Genomic DNA, 15,645 nt, shown 5'->3' on the forward strand with positions numbered 1-15,645 from the left:
GGAGCTTTCTTCAGTTACAAGGTCTTTTATTTGAAAATATTTATCTGCTAAGGGCAGATAATCCAAATCTCTATGAGGGGTAGTGATAGGAGCTATATTGAGGGCCATGGGGGTTTCCATTTTGGTTCTTGTGGATTCAGATAGGAAACGAGGTTTTCAAGTAGAGTTGGTGAAAACAGAGGGTCTTGGGAGTCTTCAATTCTTAATTCTGCAACTGAATTATAATGAATTTTGGGTTTTTCAAAGTAATTACAGAGGAAATCAAGTATCTACAGGGTTTCTGGAAGGAAACTGGTAAATACCTATTTTTCAGTTACACGTAATGGAAAGCAGGTTCACTAGGTGCAAATGGTGCACTGGAACAACGTCGAACTACAAGTTTCAGGGTGGCTGACGGTTGGTGTACGAGCTAGTCGACTTCAACGTTCAAGTTGCATGCATGCATTTTTAGAATAAGGATGAAAATTGTTTTAACATTGTTTTTATGCAAAGTCAAAGCTTTTGGCGGATTCGGGATATGGACAGGTGGCATCAGTGGGGAGGCGACTTGACATTTTGTCTTTAGTGGGAGGCGGTAAGCGAATTTCATTGCACCACTAGTGGAGGGTAAGTGGTATTTGGACGATACTGCGTGATTCAATACACTTCTTGACACGTATAGATGGTACTATTCAGAAAACCACTCACCATCACGCGCTAAAGGTCATCCACAGAGGTTCGTGTGATATGCGCAATGACCGTTGGATCTTGGGGATCCGATCAGACCTTTGTCAGGGAGCTAAAGTGACTGGCAGATACGGAGGGCGGGCCTGATATAATTTAAGGAAATTAATCATATCAGGGGTGATTCGATTGGTTATTGAGTTATTAATTAGTCCAAATGACGTAACTAATCCTCATTAAATGTTGGTGGGGTTGGGTTATTAATTAACTACGGATTAGTTAATTAATCCCGTTTTATTGAATTTATATGGTTATATTTAACCACTGGATGGAATATGTAATATTTGGGATTTATATAATAATATGGGCATGGGTAATGTGTTTTCAGGAAATAAATAATAATATTAATTAGTGGTTAATATGACTTTTTGGAATGTGAAATGTGCTCCGAGTTTAAAACATTTTCATCATACACATTTAAAAGTTAGGCTAAGTGAATATGGGGGTTTATATGGAAAGTGTTTTATTTTCCCTAAGTAAAATAGAATTTTACTTAGGAAAAGCTTTATTAGGGAAATGAATAACTTATGAAGGGGGGTGAATATTGATGAAGGGGCTTAAGCACTTAGGCATTATAAATTATTGGGCCGAGGGTCCAGTCCCTCCAAAAGTCAGAGAAATGCTCTGAGCCCCTCTAACTTTGGTAATTACCTTTAGTACTTAGGGAATTAGTGAAGATTTTTAGGGAATGAGTAGGGAGGTTAATCATTTTGACTTTGAATGTTGAAGTGCCTTTCCATGTAATGCATGCTTTTGCTTAGTGATGAAAGTAAAAGATTTAAACATTTAACCTTATCATTCACCACACATTTATTCTGCAACCATCATCTACTTACCCTACCTACTTTACCTTAGCGTTTTCACTTCTTTATTAGGGTGCACTTAGACTGGCAAACCCTTATTAAACTTTATTTTCTTTTACATAGTGATATCTATCTAAATCTACACTTATTACATCCAAGGGCTCAGATTAAACTATTGAGCTCCTTTTATTCACTCTACCTATCTACTTATCTGCCAAGATTAAACTGTTTGGTCAGATCTTTATTCTCTATTTCTAAAACATGAAATTGAAAATATGAACTAGTCAAGCTTAAACTATTTGACTATTCATGAATTGTGGCATAGGTGACAAGCTGTACACAATTATTATTATACAAAAGTAAAAAAGTAGTGACATTTAGACTTGCACACTTTCCTGGTCTTTTCTTTTTTTTGGGGTTCATTTTCTTTCATTTTTTGACCTCTTTTTTATTCTTTTCACCTTTTATTCTTTTTCTAGGGTATACCCTCTTTACATTTTTTAATTTTTTGATTTTTTTACAAATGTGGAAAACCTTTGCAACAAGTAAAGGTATGAACATATTTCAAAGCTAAACCAAGTCAATCATGATATATGACACCTATTGGTATAGGGGCATAATAGTGGCTCCACTTGGGGATGGCTTTTCCTGGTGGAAAGTCAAGAACAGTAGATCAGTGGCCTCTGAATGACTTTGACTGTGCTCTGCAATCTTCTTTTCCTTGCTGCTTTATTTGTATGTATGACAGTAATACTTCTGAAGCTTAGGGCCTTCTCTTCGAGCTTCAACTCCAAAATCTTACTGTCCAATCAACACTATGACATTACAAAAGATATAATATGTACTGTGAAGAACATGGTAACATTAGTAAGTAGGATCAAAGTAATGTTTCAACATCCGACCATTGACTGGTCCTTCTTCTACTTCTGTACCATCTAACTCTTTAAGAAAATATGCATTGTTTCCTTTGAAAGCATAGATGATGTATGGTCCTTTCCATAGGAAGTCAAACTTCCCATGTTTCCCCTTGTCCTCTCTTCTTGAATCCCATCTTAACACTTTATCTCCAAGGTAGAAATCTTCTGCCTTGGTTCTTCTGTCAAATATCTTCTTAAGTTTCTCCTGCAACACTTGGGATCTTTGGTACACCTCCTCCCTGGTTTGCTGCAAATTGATGGTCTGGTTTATCCTTATTTGTATATCATTAGGTTCCACTTGAGTTTCTTGGAGTATTTTCATGACAGGAACCCCTAATGATGAAGGAAAAACAACCTCCATGCCATATAATAACTCATAGGGACTGGTTCCAATGGATTTTTTGGTTGTAAGCCTGTTTGCCCACAAAGCAATGATCAATTTTTTGTTCCAAGTTTTCTTATTTTCTTCCAACAATTTTTTGATGATATTAATTAGACTCTTGTTGGAAGATTCTACCAGTTCATTCCCTTGAGGGTAGTAGGCTATGGAATGGCCAAGTGTAATGTGATATTTGTTACAGAAATTAATCATTTTCTTTGACTTGAAAGTTGCAGCATTATCAATAATGATTTTAGTGGGACAACCAAATCTTGATAAAATATTGATCTCTAGGAAACCTATGATCATAGTGTCATTGCCTTGTCTGGAGTGGATGGCCTCTATCCATTTAGTAAAATAGTCAGTGGCAGTGAGTATCCATTTGTGTTGGCCAGTGGAGGGTGGATGAATTTCTCCAATGAAGTCAACAACCCATTGTTGAAAAGGTTTCTTGGTGGAAATGGGTTTTAAGGGTAAAGGTAACAATTTTCTTTTGCCTTCAAAGATTTGACATTTATGGCAAGAAGTTACAAATCTCTTCACATCTGCAAACAAGGTTGGCCAATAGAATCCAGCCCTTAGGATCTTGTCTATAGTTGACTTCCAATAGAGATGTCCACCACAGTCTCCTGCATGAAATTCTTGGAGAGCCTTGTCAACTTCATCTTTTAGTAAACAATTTAACAAAATCCCTTCATGATTTTTCCAGAAAAGATTGTTATCTAAGATGCAAAACTTTGAAGCTTTCATTTTCAAAAACCTATTATTGGTTTTGGATAACCCTGGAGGAGCCTGCAGGTTTTGTAAAACATAAATTACATCAGCATACCAAGGTGAGTCTGAAAAGGCCTGGTTGATTTGTGGAGTTGCCATCTCCTGCTCGTTATCCAGTTCATTTATGTCTAGGGCTTGACAATTAATTTCTGCCATGAGTTTGTCCAATCCCTGACCTTTTATTAGCTTGGTATGTTTTATCTCTATATCATACGCTAAGATGGTAGCTATCCATTTTCCTCTTTTACCATCTATTCCATCCTGAGTTAGGATGTCTTTGATTACTGCATTAGGAACATAAGCTATTACATGAGAGTATAATATGTAGACTCTGAAATATTTATAACTTTTACCAGCGTAAAAGCTTGTTTCTCCATTATTTTGTATTTTAATGATGCATCTATGAGTGCTTTACTAAAAAAGGCTATAGGTTTTTCACATCCCTGATCATCCTTTTGTAATAAAATTGTAGCTATGGTGTGTTCTGATGTAAAAGAAAAAATGATGAAGTCTCTATCAAATTGTGGACTTGTGAGGACTGGTGTTCTAGTTAAGGCCATTTTGATTTCTCCAAATGATTACTTGGCCTCTACTGTCCATTTGATACTTGAATCCTTTTTTATCATGTTATTTAGTAATCTAATGAGTTCAACTAAGTTAGAAATAAATTGTCTTAAAAAATTTATCTTCCCTAGGAAAGCCTAAAGTTCTTTAATACTTCTTGGATGAGGTATCTGTAGAATAGCTTCGATCCTGGAAGGGTCAATTCGAATGCCATCTTTGGAAATAATGTGACCTAAAAGTTTACCCTCCTCCAGACTGAACAAGGACTTCTTTGGATTCAAATAAATGCCATATTTTCTGCATTTTAAAAAGACTTGCCTGAGATGGTCCAATTGTTGTTGATCTAATTTAGAAAAAATAGTTAGATCATCTAGATATATATTAAGTAAATCATGAATTTCTTTGGCAAAGGCAATGTCCATTGCTCTTTGGAAGGTTGCTCCTGCGTTTTTTAGTCCAAATGGCGTTTTGATGTATATAAAAGTACCCCATGGTGTTGTAAAAATAGTTTTATCTTGGTCATCAAGATGAACCAAGATTTGGTTATATCCTGAAAACCCATTTAAAAGTGAAATTCTAGAAGAACCCACTACCCTTTGCAAAATATGATCCATTTTAGGTAAAGGATAGTTATCTTTAAGAGAGACCTTATTTACATTTCTCAGATCAACACGTAACCTTATTTCCCCTGTTTTCTTCCTATTAGGTACCAAGTTAGACACCCACTCTAAAAATCTAATAGGGGCAATAATCCCTGCTTCATACATGCATTTGATTTCTTTCTCAATTGATGGTAATAGCACAGGGTTAATTCTTCTGAGTTTCTGTTTAAAGGGATTTTGATTTTCTTTCAGAGGTATAGTGTGCTGAATAATAGAGGTGTCATAGGATTTCAAATATTCATAACTCTAGGCAAAGACATCCTGGAATTCCCTCATAAGTTCAACATACTTTAGCTTTTGATCAGGAGGTAAAGATTTTGACAATTTTATCATTTTTGGATTATCCTGTGTTCCTAAGTTGTACTCTTCGATATCTACTTTTAATGGCTCCATTTTAGGTTTCTTGGGAATGTCATTGGAGTCAAACAGATCTTCTAGAGGAGTCAATCCTTTGGGTAAATGATTGTCCTTTAGGTTGATAACCTCTATTTCTTCTTCAATTATTTCATCTAGGTCCATTTGTTTTAGGTATTGAATTTCTTTTTGTGTGAATTTTGTGGGATGAAGCATATTCATTGATCTTTATTCTAAAATGTTAATTTCTACCTCATTTATTTGATTAGAACTAATAACTGTATCAACATCTATGTTGCTGTTAGAAAACTCTTCATCTAAATTTAAAATATTATTGATCTGTTTATCACTATCAAAAACCTGCTAGTTCTTCAGATTATCAGGGATGGTTGGTCTGTGCCTAATCTCAGCAGTATACTGATGATTAGGTTGAAAAGGTAATTTGCAGGTGCTGGCAAACATGGCCAGACTATGGGCTTGCATGTTGTGTTTTCTAGGGATAGTTGCAAGCTAGGTTTCCAAAAATGTGTTGAGAATTTCTATGACTATTCCTCTATAATATCCTAGTCTAGGATCCCTAGTTAAGTAAGTCCCTTTGATCTGTTTAATTATTAATTCTGAATCTCCTATGATAGATACCCTAATTGCTCCTAATCTTTTAACAAGTTTAAGACCCAACAAGAGAGCCTCATATTCTGCCATATTATTGGTGCATCTAAAATTTAATCTGTAGGCATGGCCTTCAGCATGATCATTTTCTAAATTGTACACCCAAACTCCTACTCCTGCCCCTAGTTTATTGACTAAGCCATCAAATTCTAAATGCCAAAGGATTTCATGCTCATAATTGGTGTCTGGGGTAGTAGGAACTTGTTTAACCGTTGGATCTGGATTTTCATTTTCATCTGACTTTTCTTTGTTATCTGATATTTCCTGAATATGAACACTTGATTTTTCTTTTTCAATTTCTTTTGGTTCTGCTGCTACAACCTCTAAAGTATTTGAAGGACTGGTTTTTGCATTGTAAAGAATGAAAGAATCCATATCAGAGTGTACTGAGTAGATGGGGAAATTTTGGGGTCTTTCCTGACTACTTACTACGTATTTCATCAATGTTTCTCTGTATAGTTTCTTTGGTTGTCCAAAAACCAATATAGTGGCATATGACATATCCAATTGAAGAGATCCCTGAAGCTTAAAACCCCAGGATCTGGACAATAACATGCCATATTTGGTTGGTATATCTTCTACCACTATGTCCATTAAAATTTTTTTTGTAGGGTATTGAACCAATGAAACACACAAGTTTTTTATTAGTCCTAAACATCTCACTTGACTAGAATCAAAAGAAAACAAACCTTTGTGTGGTATAGTGATGTCTAGGTCTCATTTTTCCATTACATACTTGGGCATAAGATTATGAGATGTCCCAGAGTCAAACATGGCATTGTGAAGAATCCTATCATGTATGTTTAAGCTCACATAGAAGGAAGGAATTCCTCCTTCCAATGGTTTTCTATTCACTTCTGGGCCAAAGAGCCATCAAATTCCTCCTTTATTGACTGAGCCATCAAATTCTAAATGCCAAAGGATTTCATGCTCATAATTTGTGTCTGGGGTAGTAGGAACTTGTTTAACCGTGGGATCTAGATTTTCATTTTCATCTGACTTTTCTTTGTTATCTGATATTCTGTGAATATGACCACTTGATTTTTCTTTTTCAATTTCTTTTGGTTCTACTACTACAACTTCTAAAAAATTTGAAGGACTAGTTTCTGCATTGTAAAGAATGAAAGAATCCATATCAGAGTGTACTGAGTAGATGGGGAAATTTTGGGGTCTTTCCTGACTATTTACTATGCATTTCATCAATGTTTCTCTGTATAGTTTCTTTGGTTTTCCAAAAACCAATATAGTGGCATATGGCATATCCAATTGAAGAGATCCTTGAAGCTTAGCACCCCAGGATCTGGACAATAACATGCCATATTTGGGTGGTATATCTGCTACCACTATGTCCATTAAAATTGTTTTTGCAGGGTATTGAACCAATGAAACACACAAGTCTTTTATTAGTCTTACACATCTCACCTGACTAGAATCAAAAGAAAACAAACCTTTGTATGGTCTAGTGATGTCTAGGTCTCGTTTTTCCATTATTGACTTAGGCATAAGATTATGAGATGCCCTAGAGTCAAACATGGCATTGTGAAGAATCTTATCATGTATGTTTAAGCTCACATAGAAGGGAGGAATTCCTCCTTCCAATGGTTTTCCATTCACTTCTGGGCCAAAGATTAATTCAGGCTGGTCATCAAAAAGATTAACTAAGTCTTCAGTTCTAGTAATTTTCAGTGATCTATTGATTTGAGTTCGGTAGGCATCATGTTTAGCTAATTCAGATAATGGGACAATTTTTTTTAGCTTACCTACTTCTGTTTCCAGATTAAAGGGTTTTTCTATTTGGGCCTTTGGATTTCGAACAATAGTATTCTCTCTGTTTTTAGTGTTTTCTATGTTTTTCTCCTTTTCAGGAGTAGAATCATGATTTGCTGATTCTCCTAGATCAACCTTTGGAGGTTCTTCCACAGTTCCCTTGGAAGGAAGGGAAGTGGAGGGATGTTTATTGTTTGGTTGATTATCAGAGACATCTTCAATTATGGGGTTAGAAGGATTAGTATTTGATCTAGAAAGAATATGTACAGGTGTGATTATTGTCTTACCTCTTTTGGGTTGATTTGGAATCGTTTGCTTGTTCATTTAAGGGACATCAACTCTCCTACTTCTTAGATTGTATTGCTTGTGCACCTCAAAGATGGTTGTGACATATCCTTTTCTAAAGTCGAACAATTCCCCTGATTGGGTTTGGAACTGTTTCAGTATGTAGGCCTCTTGATCATCTTGGGTCAAGAAAACTTCTCCTTCATTACCAAGCCCCATCAAATTAATTTGAGTATCTTCTTTTGGGCCTTCAGAGTGGGAAGCTTTTGCATAGTTCTCTTGGAAAGGGGGTCTAATGTTTTGGTCAAGACCATTCTTTCCAGTGTTCGGGTTTTGATTTTTCCTAAAATTAGGATTTCTCCTTGTATTGGTTTATTGGCTATCCCAAGGAGATTTCCTTTCAATTGTCTCCACTCTCTCTCCTAGTCTATCTATTCCTTTAATTATGGCATCTAGCTTTTGTTCAAAAGGTGAGCTTTCTTCCTTTAATGTTATCCTCCTTTCACTCTTGGCCCTGGCTCTTTTAGATAGCAGGTTGGCTTCAACACTGACTGTTATGCTTTGCATATCTTCCAAAGTAGGGGGGTTTCATTCTCTCAACTAGAAAGCCATATCAGAATCAAATCCATCTGGGAATTTGATTAAGGCCAAACCAGGTGGGGGTCTAAGCTCTAGTGGGATTTCATTATACACACTGTTGAATCTAGTGCAATAGTCCTGCATAGTTTCTTGTGGTCCTCTTCTTAGGTTTTCGTATTCAGATAGAATCTGAAGGGGGTCTTTCCTTTTCTCCCACCTATTCAGGAATTGCTGATAGAGAGTTCTTAGGCTATCTATACTATTTGCTGCTAAGGCTTTGAACTAGGTTCTAACTTCCCCAGATAAACTTTGAACGAATATTCTCATTTTCACATCAGTAGTATCTATTTCATAAATTTCAAAATAATCAGTCATCTTCTTGGTGTGTTGCTGGGCTGTATAGGTTCCAGTGCCATCAAAAGTAGTGATCTTACTTTGGTAGTCTTGGGGCATGGCACCCAAGTTTCCTGGTAGTACCAAGGGGGCATATTTGTTGGCCATTGCTATTGGTAATGGTGAAACAAAAGCTGGGGTTGGAATAATAGGGGATGTTTGAGTTGAGGATGAAGAGCTAGAGGTGATGGTTTGATGTGGAGTGGTTTGAGGTTGAGAGATATGAGGGAATGATGATGAGCTTGCAAAAACAAAAGTAATTACAGAGGGATTAGGGGTTCCTTTAGTGGTAATATCAAATTGTGGTGAGTTCTATAAATATCTATCAATTGAAAAATTGGCTGCTCGGATTTCTAATTCTCGGATGAACTTTGGGTCCTGGACTAGGTTTGCTAATTCAGAATTGGATGAAGTCCTAAACAAAGAATTTTCTAAGTATTCGTCAAAGGGTTAGTCTTCAAGGTAAATCCACCTAACAGGACAGGATGAGGATCTGAATGTGGGTTTAAGACTAACAAAACTTTCTTGTCTTCTAAGAATTCTAGGGATCAGATTGGGGTTCTCAAACACTTGGGGTGGATTGGGATCAGGATTAGCTCTAGTGTAACGAATCCTTTCTGAAGCTAGATTTTTGGGTTTTGTTTTGTTTTCTTAATGGATATCAAAACAACTTCTATGATTTCTTTAAGATGCTTTTAGAATTAAGGTTTAAATTTTCTTAAAGAATTTTTTTGACTAAGGAATCGTTCTTCCCCAGTATGGTCGCCACTATGTTATCACTCATATTTTCCTTGAACTTGTTAGAAGAAGGAAAAGGGTCCGAGGTAACGACAAACCAATCTTTTAAGTATAGAATCTAGCCAATTTGTACTCAGAGAGGGCTCTCTCTTTGTGATTTAGCTTTGTTTTGTGAGATATTAGGCTAGTTATGGAAGCTTGCGGGGTTTTGATTTTGTTTGGTGGTGGAATTTAGTAGCAGATGGATAGAGCAAGGTATTTCAGGCCATTGGGCTATGGAGTCAACTAAAGATGGTGTTGGAAATAATACTAAGAGGGGGGGGTGAATTAGTATTATCAAATCAATAAAACTTTTTCATTTCCATACTTTAGATACATATACGCTACTTCAGTTAATGGAACCCGTGTGTATATGCAACTGTGTCTAATGAAACTAGCGTATATCCAGAATACTTGTGATTTAGTTAATCCATTAAATGTTGATCTTTAGTTAGTGCATCAGAACTTCATTAACCATATGAACAGTAAGAAGGTGCAGTAAAATAGAACAGATCATCACACACAAGAAGCACACATGAACACCATGATATAAGGTGGAAACCCAATGTGGGTGAAAACCACCTGCTGCAAGTCGTCTCTATCTTCTTTTAACAAGAAACTTCATTTTACAATATTTCTGTACTGGTGCAGTCTTATACCAGTACACAGGCTTCTACCTGCAGAAGGCTACAACCTTCTCTCGTTCTCCAGACCCTCCTGGAAGGGAGCTACAACCCCCTTAGCTCTTGTACTAGCCGATCCATTTACTAGTACGTAGGTGTCGGCCTACAGAAATTCTCCAACCTTTACTCATTCTCCAGCTGCTACTGGAAGGGAGCTACCACCCCCTTTGATTTTGTACTAGCTGTTGTACTAGTACGTAGGTGCCGACCTACAGAAGGCTACAACCTTCTCTTTCTTTCTCCAGGTACCACGTTTCATAAATTTTCAGACTGGATACTCATGGAACACATCATAATCTGAAGGCCACATTTCATCCAATTTTTATACTGGACCCATCAATATCACAAAATCAATCAATACTAGCATCATCAATCTCTGAATCACTGAAACACTGAAACCCTGTCAACAACACAGTCACCAGAACACAGAGCAGACAACAGAACTCTGCAATAACAATCAGACCCAACTGCAACTTCAAATATCATACTTCATAATGTATACGCTACTACGACGAACCAAACCCGCGTACATACGTGCTTTCACCAAAGCCAACCCGCGTACATATCTACAAATATTTTCTCATAACTTTGCAGTTGTTCCAGACATCAGTCATACCCATAACATTTACAAAACATTACATGCATCAGTATACAGATCTAAAGTAAACAAGATCAAACTGTATAGAGATGATTCATTCCAAGCCATTAGATCCCGATCTATCCTTAGATCTTGTTCTCCATCAACTGCTGAGATTCTTCCTTAGCAAAACATCATGAACCCATAATCTACATACTAGATCTCATACTTCATCAGATATTCAAGACTTTCTCAATACCTTTGCCTAATGATCTTCTTCTCCTTTTATACTCTTAGGCCTTACTCAATACCATGGTCCAAAAACATTGAGAACCAATACTAGGGATCCAATACCTGGGTTCAACACTTCGGACGCAATACCAAGGACCAAAACCATAGGTCTAAATACCACGGACCCAAAAATAAGCTTTCCCACATGTACGCGCTTTTCTGTGCATGAAAGTGCGTGCATACGCATACGCGACTTTTGATCAGAAATCCCGCGTGTATACATGCCTTTGTATATAGTGAACCTGCATGTATAACCTGCGTGTATACCCTACTTGGTATATAGCGAACCTGCGTATATACGCAACTTGGTACATAGTGAACCTGCGTATAACCTGCATATGTACGCGACTTGGTATATAGTGAACCTGCGTATATACTCTTCTTTCTTCATTTTTGTAGTCTGATCATCAATTCTTTGCTACTGACCTGCTGCACTATAATCTGTCATCTTGCCATCAAGGACAACACTTGTATCATAATGCCAACAATCTCCCCCTTTGGACTTGATGGCAAAGCTAACTTGTCATACTGAGAATTGTCATCTGATTCCTTTGAGTTGTCTTGCATCCCATGTATTCTGTCACATCTGATATCTCTTTTGTAGATTCATCTAGCTATAAATAAGTGAGATGTTCTTCTACGAGTGGGTTGTCATCAGGTACAACACATGCATCATAATGCCAACAGATGGCTTAACTAGATTAGGTTGATTTCACAAAGGATCGTTTCACAGGGCAAGATAGCTAAACAAGAGACAAATGATAGCTCAAAAGGTTGAAATGGTCTTGAAAGGGAGGAAGGGAAATTAAGAATCCTTCAACAAAGTTCAAGATGAAGGAAAGTGGGTGCTCATTAACAAAAAACAATTAAGAATTTTTTGTTAAATGGTCACAGTGATAAACTAGAAAGTAGGGAGAAATTAAGAATTCCCTACCTATGATAGCTTGGAAGAAAACATTAAGAAAATAAACGATTTTAAAGACAGAATGCAGTAAAGCTCTTTCTGAAATATAATTTTTCGTTTATCATTCAGATATGAAACACATATGAGTATTTAAACCAGAAAAACTATAAAAACATAAGAAATAGAATACTTATTTCTTTCTTGTTTGACACATGTATCCTGTAAAAGTCCTTTGCTTTATTACTTTGTCCAACCAGCCATACAATAGTTGTTAAAAAACACTTATATTCCAAAATAAGGTGTCTACAGAAATGTCTAAGAATCCACCCACAGTACTTCGAATAAGGAAGTACTTATACAAAATTTACATCAAAATATATCCTAACTAAGAGAGATATATTCTAGGAAAACTAAATATCTTTTACATGAATGTAGAGACAGATGGTCTCGAAAGTAGAAACTGAATGTGAACTGCTTGTTTGCTGTCCTTGTTGAAGGAGCTGGAGGCAAGTCCTATGAAAATGCATCTTGCTGTCTTGCTCGTAATTATGTGCTGGATGATTGATTTTAGCTTTCCATTGATACTCTTTTACCTTTGACTGATACTCTTTACCTGTTTTACCATCATTCATCCTTTTTTACCAAAATTGACTATGGTAAATACTTCAATTTATTTCACTTTTTAACATGGTAAATCATAAGATGTCTGTCATGCTAGCCCACCAATCATCTCTTGGGATTCTTGTCCTTGTCAGTTTTCTGTAGATTTCATATGCTTCTGTGTATTTTGCAAACTTTGGTTGTACTGGAAATAAGTGCCTCACCTCATGCTCAATATAAAAAAGGTTCCCCAAACTATCATAGAGAACTCTCCCTGTGGGCAATGCCTTGGGTGTAGATGAACTGGCTTGACTGTTAGCTTGCTGATATAATTTGTTGACATAATCATCTTGAAACATTAGCTTGTCATTGATGACTAAAGGACTTGGAAGTCCTTTACTTTGTAAGATGCCAAATTTCCCCATAAATTCATCTATGTCTTCCTGCATATTTTGACATTTGCGTTCCAGGCCTTGCATTAGAATCCTTTTGGTCAATACTTTCTTTATTTCGAGGATGGTACCTGTCCTATCCTCAATGTTTAACTGTTCCAACTGATTTCTATTTCTACTGTTTAGAAAGTTTATTAATCTGATAGCTTCTTCAGGCTTCCTTCCTAGTTCTTCCTTGGTTTTTTCAATCTCTTGAAGAGCAACTTTCACTAAGTCAATTTGTTCAAAAATGATTTGAATTGATGACCAAATATCATTGATTGATTCAATGATATTCGTCCATAATATCTTTTTGATATCAGTCAAAGGCTTTTCAAATGTAAGATATTTTTCTAGTGTTTTAATCTGTTGAGTCAAGCCTTTGTTCTTTCTCATCTCTTCGGAGAAATTGAATTTTGAAACATCATACTTTTGCTCTAAAGAAATGAATTTCTCTTTTACCTTTCGTAGTTCAGAGACTTGGAGCGTCATTTCCTTCATGGACTTGATCAATTCTTCTGTGCTCTGATTTGAGGTTCCTACCTGTGATGTACTTGTACCTGTTACTTCTATAGTTTCAGCTGTTGCCAAAGGGACATTTGGTGCTAGAGTAGTTGCCAAGGTAGAAGGGACTATTGTAGAAACCATTGGCACTAAATTTTGAGGCTGAGAGGTTGACTCACTCTGCCTACTTTTTAGTTTTTTCTCTAATTATTGCTCTGTCTCTTTTAGTTGCTCATTTAGCTTAAGGACCAAGTCCATAAGCTCCTCTTCATTCTTCTTCTCAATCACTTCAGCAGTCTGTGGTGCGTAAGTGGTGGCAATTTCAGTTGTTTTCTTAGTGCAGCTATATCTTCATTCTTTTTCATTATTAGGCTCTCTGCAGCTTTGATATCCTTTGGGTTATGGCCCAACTCAATAATCAAATCCTCCAATGTTTTAATTCTATTGTCCTTTCCCTGTGAGGAGGCCTTTTCTAGTTGCAATTGGGCAGTAGTATTGTTCAGTGAATTTTGCAACCTATGTGCCATCATGGCCTTGCTTGTCAGTGTAGAATAAACCATCTCCCCTGTTTGCTTATGAAGTTCTATCTGATCTATGGGTTGGATATCTTTGGCTAAGACCTCAAAATAAATCTTGACGTAGTCTGCAAGTGACTTGGGTTGCTGTACTGTGGAGTTGAGAAAGCTCATCTACATTTTGCCTTTTTTGATGTCATAAGCTAACATCAATCTCGTTTGATTTGTGGGGGCCATCTTCAAGTATTGAGTATAGGCTTGGGCCTTTAGCTGCTCATTCTTGGCCTTTATTTCCTTGAATTTTCCTTTTATGTCTATGAACTTCTTAGATGAAGATCTGAAAGATGAAACTTTGGCACTCTGTTGTCTTTCAGGCTCTTGCCTTTGTGAACTAGAAAGTGTCCCACCTATTGGGAATGTATGTAAACTATCCCCACCTTCTTTCATCAAACTCCTTGTTGTTTCTTCAAAGAATTATTCCTCTGAATATGGATTTAGCCTGTGCCTCTTAGCACTAGGTTGGTCTAAAGGACCATTGGCAGGGGTAGCTACTTCCCTGTCCCTTTTCAAGTTCTTTTCCTCATTCAGAGGAGTTTGCAAAATAGGGGGATTTCCCATATTAACCTGAGCTGGGTGAGGCTATGGTGGAGCCTGTTCTTAAGAGATTTCAGGCTGCTCTGACATCTCTGGTTGTTCTGATGCTGGAGTGTTTGTTCCTTGGTCTTGTTCTTGTGGTGGTTCTGCTGGGGGTGCACTAGTTTCCTGTGTGTGCCTTTGAGAAGTCTCTGCTGTAGACGCACTGGGCTCTGGTGTTGGCTTTTACGTAGATTCAACTGGTATCTGTTCACAAGAGTCTAGGTCAAGTCTTTCTTCTAAGTCTTTCATCACATTTTCTACCTCAACTTGATCACTATCCATTTCAACTAGAGTTCCTTCCCTCCATTCATCGATATTTGCATACTACTCTATTTCAGAGATTCTGTGATGGATATATGGTGATAGCTTATGTTTCATTCTCCTATCACAAATGAAACCTTGTGGATCATATCTCCAAGCAAATCTTTTCTTTAATATCATTTTTTCTAGGATTTATTCTGCTCTTTTTCCTGCTTCTCTATTGTTGCAGACAAATGGGCCTAAGTGGTCTTTAATTCTCAATTGTGCTTTCTTCTTGGCCTTGGTGAAATGAGTCTGATCAGAGTTTAACATTTGCCTATAATATTCCAAGGCAAACAACCTCATAGGAACATAATTTGGTAGTTTGAACGGAGGAAGTTCACAACCATAAATTTTGATATGTGTGTGATTCTGGTACAAGTACTAGTCACCTATCTTGTACTGCTTATATAGCCAAAGGATTCTTTTGATTTCATCACTAATCCTAGGAGGAGGACTTCCTGCTAGCATGGTATTCACAGGGTGGACAAACTGGTCAATGAATTCATTGTATGAATATGGATAAGTATGCGAATGATGGAAGATGGAAGTCCAAAA

This window comes from Pinus tabuliformis, chromosome 1_1 (genome assembly GCF_031772625.1).
Source record: "Pinus tabuliformis cultivar Carrire ecotype Pingquan chromosome 1_1, CPIR1, whole genome shotgun sequence".
NCBI lineage: Eukaryota > Viridiplantae > Streptophyta > Pinopsida > Pinales > Pinaceae > Pinus > Pinus tabuliformis.